This window comes from Meriones unguiculatus, chromosome 12 (assembly GCF_030254825.1).
Source record: "Meriones unguiculatus strain TT.TT164.6M chromosome 12, Bangor_MerUng_6.1, whole genome shotgun sequence".
NCBI lineage: Eukaryota > Metazoa > Chordata > Mammalia > Rodentia > Muridae > Meriones > Meriones unguiculatus.
In genome coordinates, this window is record NC_083360.1 from 28234340 (window position 1) to 28247883 (window position 13544).

The window sequence follows — 13544 nt, forward strand, 5'->3', positions numbered from 1 at the left end:
CAGCCACGTAGTGAGGGGAAGCAGAACCTTCCAAGCCTCTGTCTTCCTTTCCTAAGCTGAGGCAGGGGACTCACTAGAAATATGCTGGATTTACACCAAAACCCTCTCAAGTGCTAAATTCCTCTAGGCCACGCTCTGCTTAGAAAACACATTGCAGACAGCTGCAGAGACCTGCTCTAGAAATCACCAAATGTTGTTTCAAAAACGCCTTAAAATATCAAGTCTCAGGCCTTCAGAGCACAAATGTGGTGAGTTTTCTTCCGCTGCCCAATATGCCGGCTCCGTCTGTCTAACTGGCTGCCCGAGCCCCAACTGGGGACATGCCGGAAGACTCCGGGGCCTCCAAGGTTCTCAGCGACAGTGGCTGCCAGAAGTGACACGAACATTGACAGGACCCAGGGCCTCCTCGCTGACCATCCTCCTAGTGGCAGTGACCTTGCAGAGATTGTCCTCTGCAAGTGAGACTAAGTCTGTCCCCACTTAGTACCAGGCAGGGCCTAAGTGCTTACGATGCACCTCCACACAGGCCTGACTTCTCTGAGAGCAGCTGTCTGAGTTTGTGGGCCCTGCCTCTGGCTCCAGAGGTGTTTAGTTTAAATGATGGCATTCCTCAGTGTTTTAGCTATGTTGTTGTTGTTGTTATTTTTGTTGTTGCTGCTGCTGCTGCAACACAATACCTGACAGCTTAAGGAAGGAAGAGTGTATTTGGACTCATTGTTTGAGGGTACAGCCTATTATGTCTGGGAAGGCATGGTGACAGGAACTTGAGGTAGCTGTCACATAGCATCCACAGTGAGGAAGCAGAGAGGGGGATGAATGCTGGTCTTCAGCTCGTTTTCTCTGGTTTCTTTTGTTGTTGTTTTGCTTTGTTTTTTCAGTCCAGGGTCTTGTGGGATGGTAGCTGCTCATATTGGTTAGGTTTTCCCTCCTCAGTTCCACCTCTTTGGAATCATCTTCACACACCTTCCCAAAGGCTTGTCTCCTGGCTGTTTCTAGATCTCCTAAAGCTGATAGTATTGAGTACCATATCCCGGTGCCTGGGCTTTTGAGATGTCGGGCTTTTTGCAGATGCTTAAAAGGCGAGTGTTGAGTCTTGCTGATCTCATTGGCAGACTGGCTAGTCATACTCTCTTTCTTCATGATGAAGTGGGTTTTTCTCATTTAAGGGAAAGAAGCAGCTTAATCAAGAAGAAAACCCAACAGTCAGCTTCCTGCTACTGCAATGTACCCAAGAGCCAGCTTCTAAAAGGAAAGCTTGATCTTGGCTCATGGTTTTGGCACTTGCAGTCTGTAGTCAGTTGGCTCTGACTCGTGGAGGCATCTTGTTGGGAGAGAGCACAGAGAGGAGCACAAGTGATCACCTCATGGGAGGAATCAAAAGACAAAGAGCAGAGGGCTAAGCTCCCATAAGTTTCTTCAACAGTGTGCTCTAATATCCCGAGGACATCCCACCAGGCCTTGCTTCTTAAGGGCTCCTCCACCCTGGGGATAAAGCCTTTAAAATGTGGGGATAGGGGAGGTGTGCAAGGACCAGATTACAGTAAAAGTCCCACAGAGATGCAGCTAGTGCTGCAGGTGTTTCAGATGGACACCTTGACCTGCTGTACAGCTGTGTGGGCACCCCCATGCCAGGGCAGCTAGTCAGACACAGGGACATAGAGTGGGACGAGGAGGCCCAAGAGAAGCATGCTGTGCCTGAGGCTGTGGGCCTGGAAGGCCAGCCTTTCCCAGGAAGTCAAGCCCCTTCCTTCAGTACAGCTGAAATAGTCCCTCCTGCAGGAATCTCATGTACCCATATTCCCCTCCTCCCTGCCTCGGGGGACATCCCTTCAGCTGCACCACCATCCATCAAAGCACCATCTAAACCTTCTCTTTGAAAGGTTTCCCCAGGAGCAGGCACCTCTAACCCTCTCCTCTAGACAGCCCTGGGAGAGGCACAATCATTGCTCAGGGCTTCCCTACCCACTGCACTGCATAGCCTCTGACCGTAAGCTACATGCACCTGGGTATCTGGGTTAGCAATGCTGTCCCTAGGCTTCAGAGGGGAGACTGCACCTAAGAGACATCAAAGAAGTCACAGAACAGCCCAAAGAATGGGATGGAAGCCCTTCCTTCCCCAGCCCTTGCAAGCCCAGTCTGGACTGAACAATGGGGTGCCTGCTTTAGCTGGTATCCAAACCTCATTTTGCTGAGCATACCAGAGGTCATTGCTCCCAACCTTCACTGCTTACCACTTCTTCCTCCAGCAAGCACAGCCTACTGATGCCCAGTGCCGGGCACCTCAGTTCTGCCAGCTTACTTCCAACCGAGGCTATCAGAGGGCAGTGAACATGTGCTGAGGTGGTGGGGTCTGGGGGGAGGAGGTGGGGGCTGAGAGCCAGTTAAGGAATTTCTGGTTTCAAAGTAGGCTCAGCCACTCTTATCCACCTGCGGGAGATACCCCAGGCATTTTCAGTGTTGAAGTGTCTGAGTCTGAGCAGAAATGGCACCACAGCTTGTCCAATTACCTCTCATTGCCAGAAATAGATCTGAGAAATGCCGGGCTCTTTCAGGTAGGAGCCCACGAGCATCATGCTGAACAGCAGTGGCAAAAGAAAAAAGAAGAAGAAGAAAAAGAACTGTGTAATTTCATTAATAATTTTACTTATAGTGACTATTAAGAAAGAGTGATGGGTGAATTAAAATTCAATCAGGTTATGAAAAATGGAGAGTAAATAATATTTGCGAAGGATGGCTGGGATGGGAAAGCTTGTAGAGACCCGCCCATTAAAGCACACATTATCCCTTAAACAGAGTCAATGTAAAAATGCAATTTTCTACAGATCAGTAACGCTCATACATTTATTTTCTGCCGGCTGATTTTGATTTATGGGGTTCTTTCCCAGCTCATTTTCAGCTCTTTTTTTAAAAAGTGCTGGTTTCGTGCCTGTGAAAGGCAGGTGACTGATGGAGGGCCAGGCTCTGAGTTATCTGAATTATTGCTGGACTCACCATTTTCCTCAAGGACCTGTAGAAGGAGCAAGCAGGGTTTGTCTGGTCCCCGTTCATCGGGGGCCAGTTCTGGGGAGTATAGTGGTTGGGGGCAGTGAAAAGGGAACCCAGATTTGGAGTTATCGGTTGTCAGTGGGGAGAGTTTCTGGGTGCATCCGCTTGGCAAGCTGAGCCTTGGTTTCCCCATCTGTGAAAGAGGTAGAAGTCTCTGTTGGTTTTTTGGACTGACCATAACGCAGTGCCCAATGTGGTACAACAGGATTGTGTCTGGCCTTTCCTCCCTGTTTGGCGCTGGAAGCTGGGGAATACAATGATCCCAGCAATTCTAGCATTCCTTGGCTGTTGCCACTCCCTCTGCCTGTCTTAGGATGTACCCACTGTTTTGTCTTGGGTAAGGATGCTTTTTTGAGAATTTAGGGCCATCTCTCCTCGAGATCTTAAGCGACATACACAAAGACTCAAGAGCACACTCAGATTCTGGGCTGATAGACCTTTTGGAGCTCTACTCTTTCTACCCCATCTAGGAACTCTAGAACTCCAAATATCAGATTACCTTGGTCTGGCCAAACTGGGGAGCAGGTCCCCAAAGTCATTCCAGACAGGGGCTCTGAAGTGAGCCCTGGCCTGTAGAGAGGTGCCGGGAAGGTGAGACAGAGTGAACAAGCCTAAGTTTCGATAGAAAAGAATCTCAGGCTTGGAGGAGTGGTCATGTTCAGATGGGCTGTCCATCTGTCCATCATCACATATATGTCTGACTGCACATGGGGGCTGTGCCTGTGTATTCGGTTGTCCAGTCCCCGAATGCAGGGGTGGGAAACCCTGTCCTCAAGAGCCTAGCAAAGGACTTTCATACCCCTGAGGAGCTGGACAGGGTAACCCTTAGCTGTGTGGCAGTGGCCCTTCTGTCATCCTGGCCCACCTCTCTGAACCATGTTGGCAGGAGCACCAGAGACAGTGTGGCTTCCATGCCTAGCCTGGCTTCCAGGCAAAGGTCATGCGGGAGTGGGGCCTCCAGTGCTGCCAACCCATACAGGCTGCTGTCCAGTGCTGGTGCTTGGAGCTTAGTGTGTGTGAGGAGGTGGCTGTGCAGAGACTGCACTTCAGGATGTCAATCTGGTCACAGCAGGACTCAGCTTGTTGCCACCTGGCCTATCACCACTTCCTAATCTGGCAAAGGGTACTCTTTCCCCCAGCAATTCTTACGACAACCAAAAGAGGCTGCATGGTGGTATAGGAGATGCCCAGGCTAGATTCCCAGACCTCTACTTTTGAGGTATGTGACTTTGGCCAAATAAAGTCACTGTACAGTGGGGACAACGTGTCTCACAGGGGTGAGAGCTGGACAGATTTAAGAGAGGCGGTGGCCCATGCAGGGACCTCAGTAAAAAGGTGGCATGGGAAGACGCCTAGCTTTGTGGCAAGAAGATGCATCACTAGTGTCCATGTTCTGTCTGGTTAGTGAGCAGAGTTAGAACTTGGTGTCCCAGCCACAACACCTCCCTGGAGGCCCAGCTGACTATATAGAGAGTGCAGTGGCCTCTTCAACATCTCTCCTTAAACTCATCTAGATGTCAAGTGTCCACAAAGTGAGCAATAGCAAATACCAATGTCCATTCTGGGCCAGACATATCCCTGGCCAGTTGTGCATCTGGTGCCTCTAAGACCCTGCCTGGGGGATGAAAGCTCTTGTTTTCCACCCGCTCCTGGTTTCTCTCAGTGAGGAAAGGCTGTGGGTACCAGCAGGCGGGGTCACATGGTACATTCTTGTTCCTGCTTCTCTCTTCCTCTTCTCAGCTCTTGTCCTGTCAGCCAGGGGAGGCGGTGCTCTGGATCCTTGGACACATATGTGATGGGCTTGGTCTTCAAGAGGGAAGGATGGGGTCCTGATGGAGAGTGTTTCCTACCACATAGCAGGCAAGAGGCCTTTGAGGACAAGGGCAGTTGATGGGACACTTTCTGCAGCTCAGCGCACTGGCAAGCAGGAGTTTCATTCAAGCCCTTCACAGAGAGCTGCCTCTGGGCCTTGGCAGCTAGAGCCTGCCTTTGAGCAGCCACAGGCTTTTCATTTCTTTCCTTACCATTCCTCCAAGAGGAAGAGGTCTCTGGCAAATTCTCCCCACTTCTTTCCTCCTCCCTTCTCTCCTCCCTCCCTTTCCCTTGAATTCATCTCCTCTCCATAGTTCTCTCTTTCTCCTCTTCTTCCCTCTTTTAACCAGAATCCTAACTCTAACCATACCTCTAGCCCTAACCCAAGCTCTGGTCCTAAGCATCTAATGAGACTTTAAAGTTCGTTCCCAACCTTGTTCTAACTCTAGCTTTAACTTTTGTCTGCTTAACCCAACCTTGGCCTTAGTTCTGGCACAAACCCTTAGACCTAACCCCCAAGCCTGACCTTAAACTTCCCTGCCTCAGTGACATACCCGCTACACACAGGCTACACTCTGAGCGCACTTTGTCTTTGGTGCATACCTGGAGAGCAGAGTGGCTTTCTCAGAGAGGAGCACAGAGTGAGTGCTTCCAGCCAGGGTTCTGACAAGCCCCAGAACACAGGGCTTTGAGCAGGGGACACAGGTGATAGATACATGAGGAGAGTATACCAGGTGAGGACCTGTCCAGTTGGGGGCCAGACAACTCACCAGAGACCGAGACCCTGGGCATTGGCAGATGGTGTTTTAGAGCTTCATGGCCAGAGCCAGAGAGCCCTGGGATTATTTGGGGTAGGTGCTGTGTTGAACTGACCAAGGTTTCTTGAGTTGGTGAACCAGCAGGTCTGCCTGGCCTTTTAATGTGGCTGAATTTCCCCATCCCTCTTAAGTATGGTTTCGCTCCCTGGTAAAAGAATGTCCCATCGATTTCTCTTAACTAGAATTTATTTCTTCATAGAGGAGGAAGGAGGAATGTTGGCAGGTGGGTAGCAAGACCTATGCTGAGCCTGGCTGCCTTTAGGGGGAGAAGGTCTGAGCTTTGGATGCACAGAAGAGGGTTTCAAATGGGCTAGAGTCTTTGCAAGTCTGGGAGAGTTCCCAGGCTTAACCCACAAAACTGATTCTTGGTTACCATGGTCTGACTCTAGCTCTGTTGTCTCCAGATGGGCCTGGAATAGATTCTGTGTTGATGCCTTGGCTTCCAGTCTGGGAAGCGGGGAATGATGATACTGACCCATGGACTGGCCATGTTCTTTAAGAGTGTTTGTCTACCTTGAGAACACGGCCCACAGAATCAACTGACCAGAGACTCATAAGGGCTCTCAGAGATCAGGGAGCCTATAGAGGTCTGACCTAGGCCCTCTGCATGTATGTTATGGCTGAGTAGCTTGTGGGAATCCTAACTGGGAGCGGATGCTGTCCCTGACGCTTTTGCCTACTCATGGGACCCTTTCCCCCTACTGTGTTGCCTCTTCCAGCCTTGATGTGAAGTTATGTGCTTGGTCTTAGCATAGCTTGTTACGCCATGTTTTGTTGATGTCGCTGGGAGGCCTGCTCTTTCCTGTGGGGAGAAAGAGGGCAGGTGCATCTAGGGAAGAGGGAAGATGAGGAGGGGAGAGAGACTCGGGGATGGGAGAAAGGAGAAACTGCAGGAGGGAATAATATATGAGAGAAGAATAATAACATTACAGTGTGTGTCCATCCACACCTCAGGGTCAGGTTCAGAAAGCCTGGGTTCTTCTAGAGGTTTCCTGCTGCCCCTATATCAGCAGCCAAAGCCTGGACACTGTTAAGATGGCTGCCTGAGAGAACAGCCAGAGCCATGAGGAAGGACAGACACCACCTACAGGACTCTAGTTTACTGTCACTAGACCAACCTCAATTCTTCTCCAGTGGGTTTAATTCACTAGTATACCATCAGGATTTGAGTTCTCATGTGGCTGCCATTGAGGCAGAAAGGGAGCTAATAGTTATTGAATACAAGCTGAATGTTTTAATCTAGACTCACTGGAAAGAATGTCCAATCATGTTTTGTTTGGCTAAACACACACACACACTCACACACACACACACACACACACACACACACACACACACACACATGAGACATGACACACATCACAGAATCAAGGAGGTATAGCAACAGTGTTACCAGGTGGTCTTTGGCCAGGCAAAGAATACTCCCACATCTGAGACTTGCTTGCCTCAAGGTTGGAGAAATGGGGGATCTTGGAAGGAGGCAGTCTGGTGGTTTTATTTAAACTTTTTCTTTGGAACATGGGAAGCTCTCATTCAAAATACAATGAGTACTTGAAGTGTCTGGTTGAAATACACACACATTCCTGGGAGCTGCTTAGAAGGGTCTTCACAAGCCCTTGCAGTGGTCCTTCCTTGTCCCACCTGGAAGTGGAAGCTTCCCACTTGTGCCCATCTTCCCCCATGTGAGTCCTCCTCATGATGCCCACTTGATTGCCAGAGGAGAGTGCTTTCTCCCAGCCCAAGGATATAGGTGGGCCCCTTCCAGTCCTTAGCTGGACCTGCCGAGGTCATCTGTGTTTCAGGTGGAGGGACATCTGTGGAGTTACTAGGTCTGAAGACAGATGGGTTTGTGATTTCTTTAGCTGTTCTGATTGTTCCCTGTAAAAGGGCAGAGCTGCTAATGTCCCCACTCCAGCATGTAGGATGTTCCTTGGTAAATAGGCTTGTCTCACTCATTCTGCTTGTGGCTCTTCCAAGGTTTTCCTCTGCATCTGGGTGGCAGGTGAGATGCTCCCAAGAGAGGCCCATTAGGTAGCTGTAAGACTAGCCTCTGCGGTTGAGTATGGCATTCCTGGTGAGGGTTCTTGGATCTGGCCATCTCCTGCCCCACCTGGGTAGACAGAGATACTGAAGCTCAGGCAAGCTAAGTGTGTGCTGCACCAGGGATGGGTATCTTTGACTCAGGGCAAGCTACTGTCAATGGCCCCAGAGATACCTGAGTCACTGTCATACTGTTGTCTGATAGATGTGCCCTACACCGAGGCACATCCTTGGGCCTCCAGAGTGATGGCTAGCTTGCTTTAGGCTGGAGAGAAGGGGTCATTCTGGGGCTAGGGCTCTTGCTCCCCGGCCCCCAGTTGTGGCTTTCTGCCTGTAGACTGTGGCCATTTGCATAGTAGGCTTGCTGCCATCTGCAGAGCACAGTTGAGGGCCCCCATAAGCTTAACTAGGCCGTGACTAATTCCCTTGGGCCCAGAGGAGCCTCCTGAGAACCTAGTAGTCTCAGAGCTTCTGATTTGCAGGGAATTTGAGGTGAGTGCTCTTTCTGGTTAGTGCAATCAAAATGGTCTCCAGTCTCCTGTGGCGTTCCCATTTCCAGCCCCTTCCCCAGGGACAGCACTTCACAGGGGCCACATCTTTGCAAAACCATTCTCAGAAGGGCAGCAGCCTTTTGCTGATGTCATGATGGGGCAGGAACTCCTGTCCAATTTTCGACACTTGAGTTAAGGTCTTGTCTCACCTGAACAGCCACAGGACAGAAGAAATAAGCTTTAGCCTTGTGGAACCCTGAGAAACTCTGCTACTGTAGGCCAAGAGAGGCGGGCCTTTCTAGAACAGAATGGAAGGTGTGGAGACTGGGTGGCCCAGAAGCGCTTGCTTTTGCAGGAGCAGGGAGTTAATGACTTGCTGCTGGAAGCGTCCTTTTGGGAGGGTTCCACAGCCTCCAGAATATCGAGCATCATGGCCTGTGAGTGTGACCACTGCTCCTCTGTGCTGTGGTGGCACAGCACCCTATTGAGAACCTTGAAGCCTAATGCAGAGATAAGGTTGTCATTGCTGGGGCCTGGGAATCCAAGAACCACCTATGTGGACTCCGGCTGCTTTTCCCTTCAGGACCCCCGTGCCTGGTGTGTCAAAACATTTTGCTGTATCAACTGCTTGAAGTCAGTCCACCTTCCTTGTTAGCATCAGCCATCTCTTACACTCACTCCCTTACTCAAATCCCAGCAGTGTTCTTGCTTGTGACCTCAGAGACGTGGTTTCATCTCCATTCCTCCATTTTGTTTATCTGTAGTGAGAGTGGTTACCCCAACCTGCTCATGGGACCATGTGGGGAGTATGTCATGCCTGGGATGGAGGAGACAAGGATTTACTTACTCGCTGCCTTTGAAAAAGGTTTTCCCATGGCCTGCTTCCCCCACCAGCATCTTTCCTCTCTGGCTGCTACTATGAAGACTGATGAATCACAGTATGTGACCTTGGCCTGAGACTCTGGCCCCAATGTTTAGGTTCTGATGGGATGGCAGGATATCCCCCTATTCTAGAGCCCACCTCCACACCTGGGCACATTACAAGTAAGGTATCGGGGAACACCTCGCCAGAAGCTGGGCTTGCTCATCTGAGCTGGTTCTCCGTTGATTAATTTGCTTATCAATTACTAATGTGCTGGCAGCTGGCTAGGCTCTAAAGACAGTGGGGTCTAGAGACAAATATAGGTCCTCCTATATTTGGAGTATCCAACCTGTGGGAAGGCTTCCTGAAGAAGGGAGCTTAAGAATGGTGAGAACGAATGTTCCAGGCATGTGAATTCCATGCACAAAGGCCCAAGTGACAGTCACGGTAATGAGGTCTTGATAGAGGGCTGAATGTCAGAGGCTGGCCTACCAGTGACTGAGCAGTGACAGTGAGGGTGGGAAGGACCAGACCTCCAGAAAGAGAGAGAGAGAGAGAGAGAGAGAGAGAGAGAGAGAGAGAGCTCTGATCGCCTATGTGGATGAATGGAAACATGAGCACCAGGCCAGCTTCTGAAGGTGAGTGTCAGGGGGTGTGGCCTTCATCTACACGGACAAGTAGATCTTGGAAACCTGGTGATAGGTCTGACTATGGGGAATGAGACCCCAGGCTAGACCACACCAAGGATGGATTATCCTGCTTGAGTAGGAAGATTTGATAATGTTGGGCCTCCACAGTAAATGGACCCCTGACTCTGGCCTCTAACTTTTCTCAGGTGAGTTTGGTTGCTGAAGGCTCTTTTCCTTCCTCTTCTCCCTTCCTTCCTGTGGGGAATCACCTTCCCTCTACCTTCCTTCTGCTATGCAGTGTCTGTCGTTTGACAGTGAACTGGGCCTGAGAATTTGTTAGCTCCCCCACCCCACCCCTTTCTTGGTTATTCTCAGCACCGCGAAGGGAAGACAAACTGCTTCTGAATCCTTCTCTACTGGCTGTTCTGAAAGCATGGACTTTGGAAAGCATGGCTTCCCTGGTTTCCCTGCTACGGAGGAAAACAGCAGGTGCTTAGAGCCTCTCTTGAGATCTCAGGGATGCTCTGCAAAGTGATGGTTTCTTGACTCACACTATGTTGTGACAAAACCCTGGGCTACAGCAAGGGCAGGCTTGGCATGGCAGGACACTGAGACCCACCCCTGAGCATTGATGGTCTGGTGCGCTCCAGACAGCAGCCTGAGGATAGCTGGCCTAGCAAGCAGGTGCTGCTGGCGTGTGAGGAAAGTCTTGATTTCTTGACCATGATAGTCGCACTTGGCAAACCCTAGAATCCTTTTGTCAGGGTATTCACGAATGAGCTCCATTGAAGGTGAGAAGACAGGCCCAATAGCTGGCCTAGCTTTAGCCCCCCCTACCCCATAATGTTGGCCAGGCCCTGTTTTTCATGGGCCTCACAATCCAGTCCAATGGCCTCAGAGGCTCCATACCTGGATGTCATGGTTGGCTTTCAGGGTGACAGTGTCTTAGATGAACACTAGAGTCCTTATGTCCTGTGCTGGGAAAGTTAGGATACCAGGCTTGGGGCTAATGGTAAACAGTGGACCCAGGAAAGCCCTGGGCTTGGGCATGAGATTTGTCCTGTGTGTGATGCCAGGTGGGTCCCTTAGATGGGTATCTCAGTATCCTTGGCATTAAAAGGGGCACAGTGGTAACAGCCTCTTCCTGTGAAAGGTCAAACGGGCTCTTCATGGCATGCAGTCAGCAGAATAGGTATCCACCACCCTTGAGATAATTGCAAAATGAGGACCAACCCTTAAAACCAAGAAGACCAGAAATGAGATGAGATATAGGGTGATGGTAAAGGGTGATTAGTGGGCCACTGCTGCCTCAGGGAGTTTCTCTTATTTTCTGCTTGGTGGTTCCTGCCCTGTGGGCAGGGCTCCTGTGGGCAAGGGCTGTGGACAGCCTCAAGGAAGAAAGCTTCAACATTCCTGCCTCCTTTCTGTGCAGATCAAAGTGCCCAAAGCTGTGGGGACCCCGCCCATGCTGTTTCAGTTGTAGCCAGGACCCCTGAAGAGCAAGTTGCAATTCTGAGCTCCTTGAAACCACTTCTGATAGAAGCTGGTGGAGCTGCTTTTGGCAAGACAGGAAGGAGCCAGATCACTTGAGAAGACCCAGAACTGAGGCCCGGTTTGGCCCATAGCATGTATGGTTTGGCAAAACATTTGGGCTTTCTGTGTTTTGGTTTCTCCATCTGTGGAAGAGGGACACATCTCAGGGGCTCTATCTGAAGAGTTGAGCGAGCCCTGAATCATGTTTACACCCCTGTCAGGGTGTAGCCACAGCCTGTGGGATGTGGGATGGGTAAAGGAGTCTAAGGTGGTGACTTCCTTGCTGTCTGGCTTCCCCAGCTGCAGAGCATCTCAGTGGTCTCCTGTTGCAGCCCCTAGCAAGGTCTCCACAGGCCTCTGACTTGGAAACCCAAACTTCCATTGGGAGTTAAGGGAACGATGTCACAGGGACTCTGTTCCCCTGAACAAGGGCTGAATGGTGTGTCCTCTTCATGAACATGGGGTGACTTGTGAGCATGCATTCAGACTCAAGAAGACCCCTGTCTTGCATCACTGTGTTGATTGTTTGTTTGTTTGTTTGTTTGTTATTTTGGCCCTAGCAGCATGTTTGTTACATGGCATACACTGTGCCCAGTACTGTCTGGGTCCCATACTTACGGGACAGAGCTATGAGCTTTGTGGTATGGGGGAACATGAAGAGCTGAACCAAGTATAGGGGTCTGGAAACCTTCTTTAGAGGAAGTATGGGTAGACATACTTAGACGTATTAGTCTGAAGGCTAATGGAGTGACCAAGAAGTGGCGCGATATCTTAGTTACTATTCTATTGCTGGGAAGAGACACCATAACCTGGGAATCTTATAAAAGGAAACAGTTGCAGAGGGCTAATCCATGATCATCATGGCAAGGAATGTAATGGCAGACAGGCAGGGAAACATGGTTCTGGAGCAAAAGCTGAGAGCTTACATCCTGACCTGCAGCCTGGATGTAGCAACAGAGAGTGTGCATGCGTGAGTCTCGGCCTTCCTTGAGGACTTTTGGAACCTCAAAACCCAACCCCAGTGACACACCTCCTCCAACAAGGTCACACCTCCTAATCCTTCTTAAATAGTCCCACCAACTGGGAATCAGCATTCAAACATATGAGCCTATGGGAGCCATTCTCATTCAAATCACAACAGGTATCATAAGGGCAGAGGGTGCCAAGGGCAAGGTTGTGCCAAGGGCAAGGTTGTGCCAAGGCAAGGCACAACCTTCCCAAAGGTCTGGTTGGCTTGAGTGTGGTGTGAGGCATGGTTCAGTGTGGAGGTTGTCCACAGGAGGGAGGAGCAGAACCATCCACAGAAAGAGTTTATGCAGGCTAGAGTTCTGGGAGACTGGCCATCTCTCAGCTTCTGAGCCTTGAAGGACTGGACCCCAGTGGACAGTGAGCCCCACCTGGTGGCCTGAGCCATGGACCAGGTCAGGGTGTTGATTTCATCCTGGACAAGTGGGTAAAACTGACTTTGAGGTCCCTTCCAGCTGTCACATTCTAGTTCCTCTGAAGCTCCCCTGGGACAGCAGACTATATGAAATATAAATCAATAGGTTAAGACCATACTTGTCTCCTGCCCAGCGAGGCCCTGTCACTTTGCCTGCCTCCTCTGTATTTGGAAGATCATGTCTAGCTTGGGCAGGCCATGCACTGACGGGAGAAAATCACTTTGTTCAGAGAGAGGTAGAGCCAATCTCGCCTTCGTTGACAAGGCTCTGCTTTTCTCTTTAATCATCACTGCCTCTTGGCTATAGGCTCACCAACACCCTCTCTTTCTATCTCCCCGCTCTAATCATCAGGGAAAAACAGATACTTGATCAGTCAGCCTCTTGGGACCCGGTGCCTGGAAAGTTCTGCTCTTGATGAGGGAGGAGCAGAAGGGTGAATATGGCCGGTGTGGTAACCCCAAATTAAAGAAGCTAAGGGCTTCTACCAGAACCAAACATGTCCAGGTTCACCTCCCAGGGTTCCCATGACAACGGGACTGTTAGGTGTTGGTAATATGGACTGGCAGTGAATGAAATGGAATTTGATGTACATGAGAATCCAGCCGCTAGCTGAGTAATTGCAGATCAATCTCTGTCTCCCCTGGGCTGTCTGACCGACTTTCTTTCTTCTTTTTCTTCCTTTCTTCCTTTCTTCCTTTCTTCCTTTCTTCCTTTCTTCCTTTCTTCCTTTCTTCCTTTCTTCCTTTCTTCCTTCCTTCCTTCCTTCCTTCCTTCCTTCCTTCCTTCCTTCCTTCCTTCCTTCCTTCCTTTCTTTCTTTCTCTTCCTTCTATGCATGGGTTTTGGAGAACATTTAAGCGCTTTGAGGCACATT

The 13544-nt window shown here is 50.1% G+C and overlaps 1 protein-coding gene across 2 annotated transcripts in view; it reads left to right on the forward strand.

Annotated features, from left to right (window-relative positions):
* Positions 1–13544, forward strand: part of Sorcs2 (sortilin related VPS10 domain containing receptor 2) — a 353595-nt gene that overhangs the window by 136450 nt on the left and 203601 nt on the right. The gene's annotated exons all lie outside the window — the stretch shown is intronic.